Raw genomic sequence first — 12,685 nt, 5'->3', positions numbered from 1 at the left:
GGCCTAGTGGGCCTTATGGGAAGAAGCAGGTGGACAGAAACTTCCCTGAAGATCATGGGGACAGGACAGAGAACCCAAAAGGACACCAGGGAAGCTGAGCAGACCCTAAGCCTAAAGCTATGCTTCTAGACCCGCTGGACAGAGGGAAGAGCTGGAAAGATGGCCCAGGGCCCTTGGAAGAGCCCAGAAGATTGTGAATAAATCCTAGCTATTGAATGTTGAATTATTTACACTGTTGCCATTTTGAGTGCCTGCTCCAAGATTCTGTAAGATCACTGGGAAATGTGACCTTCATTCCTTTCTCACTGTTCTTTGATAGAGTATTCCTTTACACCGTGTGAAGATGTGTCACTGTGATTGGTTTAATAAAGAGCTGGATGGCCAATAGCTAGGTAGGAAGAGGTTAGGTGGGACTTCTAGAGACAGAGAGATCATTACAGGAACTCAAACAGGGCAGAGACCTAGAGGCAGGAGCTAATGGAGAATCCATGGAGGGTGCTGCTTACTGGCTTGTTCCTCATGGCTTGCTCAGCCTGCTTTCTTATAGAACCCAGGACCACCAGCTCAAGGATGGCACCTTCCACAATGGGCTAGGCCCTCCATCAATCACTAATTAAGAAAATGCCTTACAGCTGGATCTTATAGGGGCATTGTCTCAGTTGAGGTTCTGTCCTTTCAGATGACTCTAGCTTGTGTCAAGTTGACATAAAACTAGCCAGGACAGCATAATATTAGAATCACTTTCTACGAGAGCTCAAAGGGCTGGGTGGATAGATGCATGATAGACACAAAGAAACAAAGTGAGTTGGGATTCTAATGTTATGGCCAGGATCTAAACTGATGCAGCTGCCATGGAAACCGGCTTACCTCCCCAAAAAGGTCAATACAGGATCTCCTTATGATCCAGCAATTCTGTCCTTTTACATAAATCAAAAAGACTTGAGAGAAAGACCTCAGACTAATGTCTACACACATATGTTTGAGCATTGTGACCAAAAACCTCACAGAAGCAACTTAATAGAGCAAGGTCTTCTTTTGGCTCATGATTCAGAGGGTCTATGGTGTGAGGGGAGGCATTGCAGCTGGTATGGCCAGGCTAAGTGACAGAAGTCTGCTATGGAAGTCTCTTGCAAAGTTGCTCATGAAGCAGAAAGAGTTCCAGCTGAAAGTGGACTCAGGCTATAACCCATGATGACCAGCCCCCCATGACCTAGTTGGACCCCACTCCCTAAAGTCTACAACTTCCCAAAATAATGCTGCCAGCTGGGGACCAAGTATATAAACACATTCCACATTCAAACAATAAAAAGAAGCATATCTGAGAGAGAGAGAGAGAGAGAGAGAGAGAGAGAGAGAGAGAGAGAACAAATATGTTGAAAGCTCACTGTCAACATTTTAATTTTTCACTCCACACATGTTTATTGTACACATCTTCTAGGTTAGGCACTAGCAATGTGTCAGCGAGTGTCCTAGTTTTCTTTATGTGGCTGTGATAAAACACTGACCAAATCAACTTGGAGAACATGGAGGGAAGCCAAGGCAAGAACTCAAGGCAGGAACTGAAAACTGAAGCAGAAACCATAGAGGAACACTGCCTACTGACTTGACTTCCGTGGTTTGTTCAGCCTGTTTTATTATACAACCCAGGACCACCTGCCCTTATGCAACTCAGAGGTAGCACCTGCCCACACTGGGCTGGGCCCTCTCATGTCAATCATTAATCAACAAAAATGACCTCTCAGGCTTTCCTGCAGACCACTTTGAAGGAGGCAATTCCTCAACTGAAATTTCCTTTCCCTGGGTGACTGTAGTTTGTATTAAGTTGACAAAAACGAACCAGCAATGAGGAAGGCAAACTCTCTGTCTGTACAGTGTGCTCCTTCTCCAGGGGCGAGCTGTTGGCGTGTTAGGGACAAACAGTGCAGAGTCACGTGGATCTAGCTCCTGTGTGACAATGGGAGACGGTTGGAATGAGGTAGCATAGCTGCAGCAGGGAAAGTCCCTGGGAACATCCAGGGAACACTTGAAGACCTAAATGATGAGAAAGGGCCAGAGTCCAACCATTTCAAGGAGGTGATTCCTGACCAAGCAAAAAGCAAGTGCTTAGGTACTGGCCAAGAAAGAGGCATGCTGTTAAAAGTACAGGTTGGCTTTTAACTGAGAGTGAACCATGATCAACTGGGAGGAAGACAGTTGCGCTGAATTGCGTTCCAAGAATGGGCAATCAACCCTAGGATTTAAAAGATAAGGAAGTCATGGTTTTCTGTGGGACACAAGGGAACTGAATGAAGCCACATGGAGAGAAATGAGGGGTGAGAACAGAGATGAGGGCCACTCTGCGGAGAACTGCACTGGGAGGAAGTTGAGTAACTAAGACAGAGCCCCGGGTCAGAGGGGCGTTCTACAGATGGTGCTGAGTGCCGCTGTATTATTTCAGCTCTCACAACCACACCACATTGCACATTAGTCTTTGTTGTGCGTATTATTTCCACTAAAGCTTTTCACTTACCTCCTTCTAAATACAAATAAGTGTTTTTGTCTTCCAAAGGAGTGACGCACTGAAGAGCCTAGCAGTATAATTAATTGGCTTTATTTTCCTTGCTCTGTTGCTTAGTGACGTAGAAGCTTCCATTAAGAAGGCTCTTCTCACCTTTCCAACACTGTTCAGGGCTTGCTTCACTGATCCCCCGAATTTGATTTCTAAGTGACAACATTCCTTCCAGGTCTACCTCTCAACACTTGCTAGGAAATGGCCCAATGCATTTGTCTCTAAGTTGTCGGAGAGTATGCTGTTCCCAGTGCTACTTGGGCGCCCACCACCACTCAGGACTCTAAGACTTGGCAAGGCTGGCATTGTCTATTTTTTTTTTAAAAAAGTCAACTTTATCTTTAATCATGTGATAGATAAATTCAGTAAGATATTATACTGACACTAACATATTTATTAACATGATCTCTATGCCTGCAGGGGTGGGAAGGAGTTCCCATGGGAGAATCTGTGGGAATAATCCCAGAGACTCCGCCAAGGCTGCCAAGCCAACAATAGTGACCTATTTGCTGTGACCTTTGAACACTGTTCTTGAGTGTTCTTAGGAAGCAGTCCATTGACAGCACACACTGAAGGCAACAGCACTCTCATTTACTTGAAACTGGCTTAGAATTTCAGTTAAAAAACTTTCTGAAAGTTTTTATATTTTTTGGTTGTGACTGTAGCCTTTAATTTGAAAGCTTTTAGATTACTCTTCTGTATTAAGTATTATGTATAACTCATACATGTTATCTGTAATTAGTTCACAAATAGTATAAATCTGTATAATACAAATGCAATTTTTAAAAATAAAATTATATAAAATACCATTTGTAGATGTGTATGTATGTATATAATATAGAATGTTTTATATATATATATATATATATATATATATATATATATATATAATATATATATATAATGTATTAACCAGTTTTAACTTTAGATAATTAACCTAATCTATTGTTGGAAAAATTCACCATGAAACAAGCCACCTGCACTAGAATTTACATGAACTGTGACTGCCAAGTTCCCCTGGGCTGGCTTCTAGGTGACAAGGGATCCTGTGTGGCCTATATGATTTACCAGTGTCTGTCTCAGCAAAGGTCTGCAGAGCCAGTGAGCTGAACCTCTTCTGTGACTTAAAACAAACAAACAAAAAGGCCACATGGACTCTAGGTGAAGGCTTGTTGGTCTTGAGTTCCAAACAAAGGCTCAGGATAACCCCATGGTTTCCAAGGTCCTTTTCCCCTTCTGTGGAGATTAACAGGGCCAGTGAGGAAGGTGGAAATCAATTGTATTATCAACATTCATCTAAAAGGAGAGGTCCAAGGGTATTGTGAGTTCGAAGGACTGCTGCTTGGAAATGAAACTCACAGCTAAGCAGGGTGCTGTGCACTTTGACCTTGAAGGGTGGATGGGGCCACTCTCTAGTTCTGTAAAAAACTGCACGGAGAACCTCTGGCCTCCAAGAGTGTGAGGGAACAGGTGTATGTTGTTTGAAGTGACCCGGTGAGTGCCGCTCTGCTAGGCAGCAGCCCTAGGAAACCAGTACAAGTATCAACTGAAAACAAACACTAACCACCAACATCACACACAAGAGTGTCACAAGAAAAAAAGAGAAATGGGAGTCCTGAGTCTCACAATACCCGTGTAGCTCTTCATTTCAGATGTGTATTGACAAAGCAATTTATTTCCACCTTCCTCTCTGGCCTGCTAGTCTACACAAAAGGAGGAAAGGACTTTGGAAACCATGGGGGATCCTGAGCCTTTGTTTGGAACTCCAGAGGCCAACAAGCACTCACCTGGACTCCATATGGCCTTGGTTTTTATAATAGAGAAGGTTCGGTCAATTTGGACTATGTGAGAGATTAGGCCTGGTGTGTTTGTGAAGTTGACTTTAAATCAGGGTTTCCATTTCCAGCAAATCTGAACTGAGAGATTAGGTCACAACCCTTTCAACTTCCTCCTCCCTCCCTTGTCCTCCCTCTTCCCCCTCCCTCCTCCCTCCAAGTCCATGGAATAATGAAAAAGCAATAAACAAAATTCACATTCACTATGTCTTGGTCATATAAACCTGGGTGGGCTACTTTATTGAGGAATATTTGTTTACACTGTAAAGATGTTTCTGTGTCTGAGACACCTTTTGATTTATTTAATAAAGAGCTAAATGGTCAATAGCTAAGCAGGATAGAGAGGCGAGACTTCCTGGGCAGAGAGAGGAAATTCAAATGAATCTAGATGCCTGGGAGACACCAATGAGACACAGAATGGATATACAGAATGAAAGAAAAGTAAAAAGCTGCATGATAAAATGTAAATTAATTTAGAAGCAGGTTAATTTAAGTTATAAGAGCTATGGGACAACCCTTAGCTAATGGCCAAGCTCTCATAATTAATAAGTCTCTGTGTTGTTATTTGTGAGCCCAAAGGAAAGTCTGACTACAAATGTTGCCCAACATCTCACCACGTATGTCCACATAAGGCCTGATAACTTGTGCAGTTGGAGTTGGAGTCATGGCACCTTTAAGAGTCCCTACTGTGCAGCAAAGCACTTGAGCAGCCTACCTACCACTCATTACTCAGCACTAGGTTCAAGTGCCTGCCACAGTACACCAGAGCTGGGATGGTTAGGCACTGCTCTTGCTGATGCCTGAGGACCTGAAGAGGTGGAGCCAGCCACCAGCTAAACGAGCCACAGACAGCTGGCCTGACTGTTTCAGTTTGACTCATGTGGTCACAACACTGCAGACGTGCATAAAGTTAGGTCTAGGCTGAGAAAACCCCTAAGAAGATTACAGTGTTTAAAAATGTGGTTAAATGCTGGAGAAAGAAAAGAAAATATGTATAGACAGTCATAGAAAAATAGTTTAAAAATAATAAAGTGAAATCTTTAAAGAGAGAGTAAAGTAATATTAAGTAAATAAGACACATAAAGATGGAAAATACATAGGGTATCTGGATCCTGGTGCTTTATTGACTTTGATTTTTTTAAATGCTAATGTACACAAAACAACAGCTGATGAAAGACAATGGATTATGGAAACTGCTAAATTAAAACATCCTAGATATTTTAAGGATGTCTTAACTTCATGTGGGGGCCCACAGAGGTTTCCTAGTGAGATCTGAGCTTGCTTTACCCAGCAGGGCTGCATTAAGGGATGGCTTGACCATGTGTGTGGTTACCAGGTGATTGGAAGGGTCTGCACTTGGCTGTGTTGGGGGAGGTCTTTTGGCCCTGCCCCTTGTCATTCCTATAAAAAGCCTTTTAGAAGAGACAGAAAGGGCCACTGGATATTAATCCAGGCCCTCCTGAAGCTATCCTGTATCTCTGTCTGTTTCTTCTCCACACTCTTTCTACCTAATATTTCTTATCCCTCTCTCCTCAAGGGTACCCTGGAAAAAAATGGGAAAATGTGGGAGCTGGTCTTCTGCAACTTCAAAATTGAAGTCAGAAAATGTGTTGGGAGAGAAGTTATGTCTTTTTTCCACAGAAAATAAAAAGTTATGGTTCTCTTGAAAATTAATGAAGATTTGATTGGGGTAGACCTTCTAGAAATCTTGGCTACAGACATGAAAAAAGAAACCAAGAAATACTACAGGGCAGGTGACATGTATGCTGACCCCTGTACATGGGAACAGCTTGAGACTAGATGAGACATGATAAATCTTGTTGGCTACACAGTCATCAGGACTTATTATTACATGCCATCCTTTCATATGGTGTGGATAGAGGTTTGGTTACACAGTCCAAACAGACTTATAAGTTAACAGATGCCTTTTTACCTGTTCAAACAGAAAACAGAAAATCATCTTTAACTGTCCTGTGCACACCGCACATTCCGTAGTTGTGTTAATGGAGATACATATGTTACCTTTAAAAGTGTATGTGTTTTCAGAAAAAGGAAGGGCCAGACACCAATGAAGACAAGTATCCTAGGCAATCCAGGCTCTCAGAACGCCTCTGTTGCAGTTTCTGCAAATTCTTCATCCAAAACAACTTCAAAACTGCTAGCTAAGATGGTGCAGCCTCGCAGACTATCCAGGCAAGACTTCAGATAAGTTATACACTTTCCCATCACACAGATGCTAAACAACAACAACGATGATGATTATAATGATGATAATAATAATAATCACTATTATTATTATTATTATTATACAACTAGCTCTCCCAGAACTTGACAATTATCCCAATTTCCTCAGGGTCCCCCAAAGATGCTGTCTCCCTCAGACAACAGGAAGCAACCTAAAGAACATGATGCCTGGGCTAGAGAGATGGCTCAGCCCTTAAAGACTAGGCTCACAACCAAAAACATAAGAATACGATGCCCACATTTTCAAGAGGGGGTGTGTGTAGTTTTTTGATCATTCTGTGGGTTATGATATTTGTCATTGTTTAGGGGGGTTGGTTATAAGTTGTTATGGATAATGGTCAGGGAAAAAGTTGAACAAAGGAGATCAGATTCAGGGATCTCTTTCTGAAATAAAAAAGGGGGGATATGGAAATGATAGGATAAAAAGGTAGATTATTGAATCTACTTTAAACTAAAAGGGAACTATTCATCTCAAATATTTTACATTGGTGTGGATTTTTGTATATTGATACAAATTTAAGGTTATTTTTGCTATACTGCATATATGTTTCTACTCTTGTTTAAGGTATTGTACCTATACAGCTCATTTAACAATGTAATGTATAATTAAGAAATACAGGTTAGTAGTTAGTCATCTATAATAATCAAACTTATTGCAGCCAGGTGGTGGTGGCATACCTCTTTAATCCCAGCACTCGGGAGGCAGAGCCAGGCAGATCTCTGTGAGTTCGAGGCCAGCCTGGTCTACAGAGTAAGTTCCAGGAAAGTCACAATGCTACACAGAGAAACCCTGTCTCAAAAAAGAAACAAACAAAACAAAACAAACAAACAAAACTTTATTGCTATGTTAGGTATGTTTTCAAGGTCAAACAAAGATATATTTTAGATAGATAGGTGTTCTTCATACACTTCAGAGACATGCAGGATATGGCATTTCAGACGTTTTAATAACCTAAGGTTTTTCATGACAGTGAGATACATCTGTTCCTGGCAGCACTAATTTAAACTTCAAAAAAAGATGATAGGCATAGAAGAACCTCCATATGGAGTTTGCTTTTATTTGTGGCAAAGTTAGCCACTGGGCAACAACTGTCCTTGCCTTGACAGCTGACAGGATGTTGTCCAAACTGGACAAGCAGGACACAAAAGAAAGTGACTGCCAAACTTTGCCAAGACAGGGTAAGACAGTCCTTCAAAATTCCTGCATCACAGAAAAGTCTGTTAGATATGCTAGGCTTGTAGGCTGAAGATGGATGTCCCAACATTGCAGAGGAACCCTGAGTCCAGGCAGCCAGCTACTTCTGTCATTTCTACAGTTGTGGAAGTTGTTTGCTCTGCACTTCCTGTTTACTCAGGTACTATTATATCCTTCTCGGGTCCTTGATGGGGCTGAAGACTAGACAGTTATAGTTACAATTCTCCATAGTTTTGATAGAAAGTAAATCAAGTACAAAACTTTGGACTCACCAAGACAGAATAGTATTTTCTTTGAATTTGACGAATACTAAGGGACTGGACACTGTGAATTTTATCTTATCCTTATTTGATAATTGTTCTTATTGTGTATAGTTTTACTATGTTAGAGTTAAACCTTTACTCCAGATAAAAAGGGGGGAATATTTCAGAGTATTTGTTTGCTCTGTAAAGATATGTCCCCTTCCTAAGGCTCCTTCTGATTGGTTTAATAAGAGCTACATGGCCAATAGCAAAGCAGGAGAGAGAGGCAGAACTTCCAGGCAGAGAGAAGAACTTGAGATGAAGCCAGGCACGCAAGAGACGCCAGCCAGACGTGGAATGAGTTGGACACACAGAATGAGACAGAGGTAAGAGCCACGTGGTAGCACATAGATTAATAAAAATATGGGTTATTTTAAATTATGAGCTAGTTAAAAAGCCTAACCTAGAGGCCAAAATGTTGTCATTAATAAGTCTCTGTGTCATTTGCGAGCTGGCTGGGGAGACAGAGAAAGACTCGTTACACTGTTTAACTTTCCTGAGCCTTAGTTCTGTCTTTTGTAGAGGAGGTGCTCACTCCAGACCCCCAGGCACACTGAAGCATAAGGAGAGTTTGGACCAGTGGGCCCAAACTGGCAATCAGGGGTGTAAGTGCATGTGCTCAACTAGCCACAGGGCAGCTGGCCAGATCTACTAGAACTGGCAGAGTGAGTCTCAACCCTCTCACCACCAGCAGCCTGCTACTCTTCACTCCCCTCACGTTCAGAAGGGAAGACCCGAGGTTCACTAGACAGGAAATGTTAGGGCTTTTGTGCAATTCTCCTCCGTGGGAGTGGGAAGAAAAAAAAAGCTCCTCCCCTACCACTCACCTACTTCAGACTAGATACAGAAAAGGGATGTGGAAGAGAGAGGGAGTGCATGAACCCACGCGTTATTGGAAGGCCTGCGTGCAAAAGGCCTAGTAGTCCCACCCATGCACGTTTTATAAAAAGAACTAAAATTCTGTGCTGACTGTCACTGAAGGCAAGGGATGGAGCCAGGGACCAGGCAGTGGGGGCTTCACGTAAGCCATGGTTCCTATGCGCCAGAAGCGTGCCCAACAGAAGGAAACTGACCTTGACCCGGGCTGCAAGAAAGAAAACACCTCGAGATAGGAATGCCTGCCCCAGCTGCAAACCATCTATGGAACGGCAGGGGGGTGCGCTAGTGGATGTGCTCCCAAATATCCACAAGAGGGCGCCCAACTACAAGGAATCAGCATTTGCCTTCTTGGCCCACGGAAGAGGGTGGAACATAAGGATTTCAAGTTTGAAAGCTTTTTTTTTTTTTTTTTTGAGACATTCCACTCTTCTTCCCTCTCCCCGTGAATCCCAAAGGAGCACATACACGGGGGAAAAGGAGCTCAGAAGCAAGGTGAGTGAGTGAAAAGGAAGTCCACTACACTTAGCCATGATGCCTGCTCCTTAGCTAGAAGCAAGTCACTTCTAAGGAGCGGCTACTGGTACCCAAACAGATGTGGTGGGCATTTTAGTATTAGACCACATCGGACTTCATGAAATCTAAGAGAATGGGGGAAGCCGTGAAAACGCATCCGCTTGGCAGAGAAAGGTCATTCTGTAGAAAATTAGAGCAAAGTGCTGGGGGTGGGGGGAATAAACAAACAAAAACCAGGGTGGGCTTTTGCTTCAGAGTCCCTTAAAGCGTAGCCTCACACGGGTCCTTGGAGGGACAGCGGACCTCCATGCACCAAGCTACACCAAAGGTTTTTTGTTTTTTTTTTTTTTTCTTTTCTTCCTGTCTTGTTCAGCCTGGAGGTGCATTGACTGAAGGTGACTGGTAGAACTGGTTCTACTGACCTGTCTGGCTCCCGCTGTGCTGTCCTCAAGATCTGAGCTTCTGCCAGGCAAGAGGAGCATGGGGAAAGTCACATGGCAGATCCTGGTACTAGAGAAGAGAATGGGCAGGTGTGAGCTGAGTGTGCTGCACCCAAGGACGCCCAGGAAAAAATCGTAGCTGTTTCTTTATGAACAAAAACAAATCAGGTCATCTCAGCTTCTTGTGAGCAATGCAGTGGCCCGAATCCACCCGAATGTTCATGCCTATAATCTGAAACTCTGCTCAGAATAATAAATGCGGCTTCAAGAAGGTGTTGATCATAACAGGAACCAAAATACTCAATAAGAAACTCCAGTACCACCTTGGTCAAAGTGTCATCTCAAGCATCACATACAAACGACTTCACAGTGGGTTCCTGTCCCAGTGGCTCATTTGTCTGGCAGGATTTTAGTGCTGAAAGGAACATTAGTCAGGTCCTTGGCATTGCCTAGCTGGAGTCTGGAAACTCCAGCTTCCACAACTTTCCTTAGGGAAAAATAATGAAGACGAGATTGGACACATTAACTCAACCTTCAAGGTGCCAGTGATGCTGTCTTTATGGAAAAACCCGAGCCTTCATGTCCTATTGACTTCAGCCTACCAACTAGAGGAAGGTGCCCTGATGGTCATGATAAGACCATCCGCCCAACAAAGAAAGATGGCGGATCATTTAAGACCCCGTTCCAGTGAGAGCTGTGCTTCAAGCTGGACGCAGTCTCTGTGAGGCCTCTTCTTACCAAAGAGTGATTTGCCGGTGGTAAGTGTCAAAATGTTTGTGAGTCACCGAAAGCTTTCAGCAATGTAGGACTTGTTTGGAAATCAACACTGACACCAGTGTTCCCTTACCAGCAGTTCCAATAAAAGAAAGGAGGAGTCACTGCAGAGTTGAGAAATCTCTTAAATAAGTTAGGTGTCTTTCATTCAGCACATGCTCATAACAGGCCTATTATGTGCTCCAAGGAGGTACTGCAATTGAAAAAAAAAGGCAGGAACTTTCACATTTTTTAATTCCTATTTTTAAAAGTTTTTAATTTCTCTCTTTATCTCTGAGAATTTGATACATGTTTACAATGAAATTTGATCACATCTACCCCCCCATTTCCCCCTTCCAATTCTCCCCATGCCCCCACTAACATACTCCCTCCCAACTTCACGGGTTTTTTTTCCTGTTTTTGCTTACTTACTAGGTCAAGTTTGTACCGCTCATGTGTGAAGGAGGGTAGAGCCACCCACTGCAATATGGGAAACTGACCAGTGTCCACATGTCAGAAAAAAAAATAATTCTCCCTCTGCCAGCAACTCTCCACACTACCAGTAGCTCCTCAGCCAGGCCTGAGGCCGGGAGATCATCTACTCCAGAAATTCAGTTGGCTTGATCTTGTAGAGTTGGCTTGTCTTGCGAAGGTAGCCGCAGCCGTTATGAGTTCGTACTTGAAATAGCAGAAGACATTCATGGCACGTGTCCCCATGGATTGGCTCTTATATTACCTCTGCTTCCTCTTTCCCTACTTTCTCTGAGCCTTGATGGAGGTGAGGCTAGTACAGACGTCCCATTAGGGATGATCACTCAGTGTCTCATTCTCAATTCTTTGACCAGTTATGAATCTCTGCGCTGACTATTGCCCACTGTAAAGAGAAGCTTCTCTGACCAAGGATGAGAGGAGCCCAGGTCTATGGATTTGAGCATAAATGTTTAGAAGACAATTTGAAGGCTAATCATTTAGCAAAACAATAAATATCAGGTTCTACTCTACAACCTATGGCCTGCCTAGCCATAGCTTTTGACCAGAATTACAGGACCAAGCATGAAATCCCCTTCTGTGGAGTAAGCCTCAAATCCAATCAGCTACACCCCAACAGTTGCACTACTACTGCCCACCAGTAGGTGCTGCTTTTCTGGCAGATTGGTGTTAAGCTGAGCAAGGACTAGTAGTAGGTAAGACCAATGATCTCTTTTCCCCAACAGCCAGCCTAGCCCCTTCCTTCCAGTACTATGAAAGTTAGCCATGGGGAGGAAATTCCCCACAGCCTTTTTAACTTTTATGGTAGGCATTTTCTCATATTTCTAGCTCAGGATATGTCCAGAATATTTACATGTCAAGTTACGGTCACGGAGTTATGGCTAATCTTATTTCCTGTGGGTTCTGAGGTGACCTTTGGGGAGCCGAGTCCATTTCCTCTGTCTCCTTGCATCCCACATCCATAAACGATAGGCAGACAGTTATGCAAATGTAGATCTATTTGTCCGAAGATGGCCAGAGGAAAGGTCACACTATTTATTATCTATTGCCTCTCACTAAATGGAAGATGGGAAAGACCATACTGGTACAGAAAAGAATGATGGATGAACTATGAGATATAGTTATAAAGATTAAAATGAAGTGAGAGAAAAGGGAGAATGTCAGCCTTACATCCTTGAGGAAAAAATAAGCTGTGTGGCAGATGGTCCTTTTTATTTTCAAGTGACTGACCTATCACTTACTTTAAATACTAGAGCAGCACATTCAGGGGGAAAAAATGATGAAAAGTGGCGGGCCATGAGAAAGTCTAACACTGATCATGTGACACTGAAACCAGGTTGCGCTTTGAGGAAAGCTTCCAAACAGGTGAAGGCAGGCCTAAGAAGCCACTGAGCAATTAAGGAAAGGCTTCCAACCTGCTCTGATCCATCTCAGGCATCAGCGTCACTATAGAATGAGCCTTTCTAAGCTATATAAACTACCAAAGT

This window comes from Onychomys torridus, chromosome 17, assembly GCF_903995425.1.
Source record: "Onychomys torridus chromosome 17, mOncTor1.1, whole genome shotgun sequence".
Taxonomy (NCBI): Eukaryota; Metazoa; Chordata; class Mammalia; order Rodentia; family Cricetidae; genus Onychomys; species Onychomys torridus.
The sequence above is the reverse complement of the archived record's forward strand: the minus strand, read 5'-3'. Positions refer to the sequence as shown.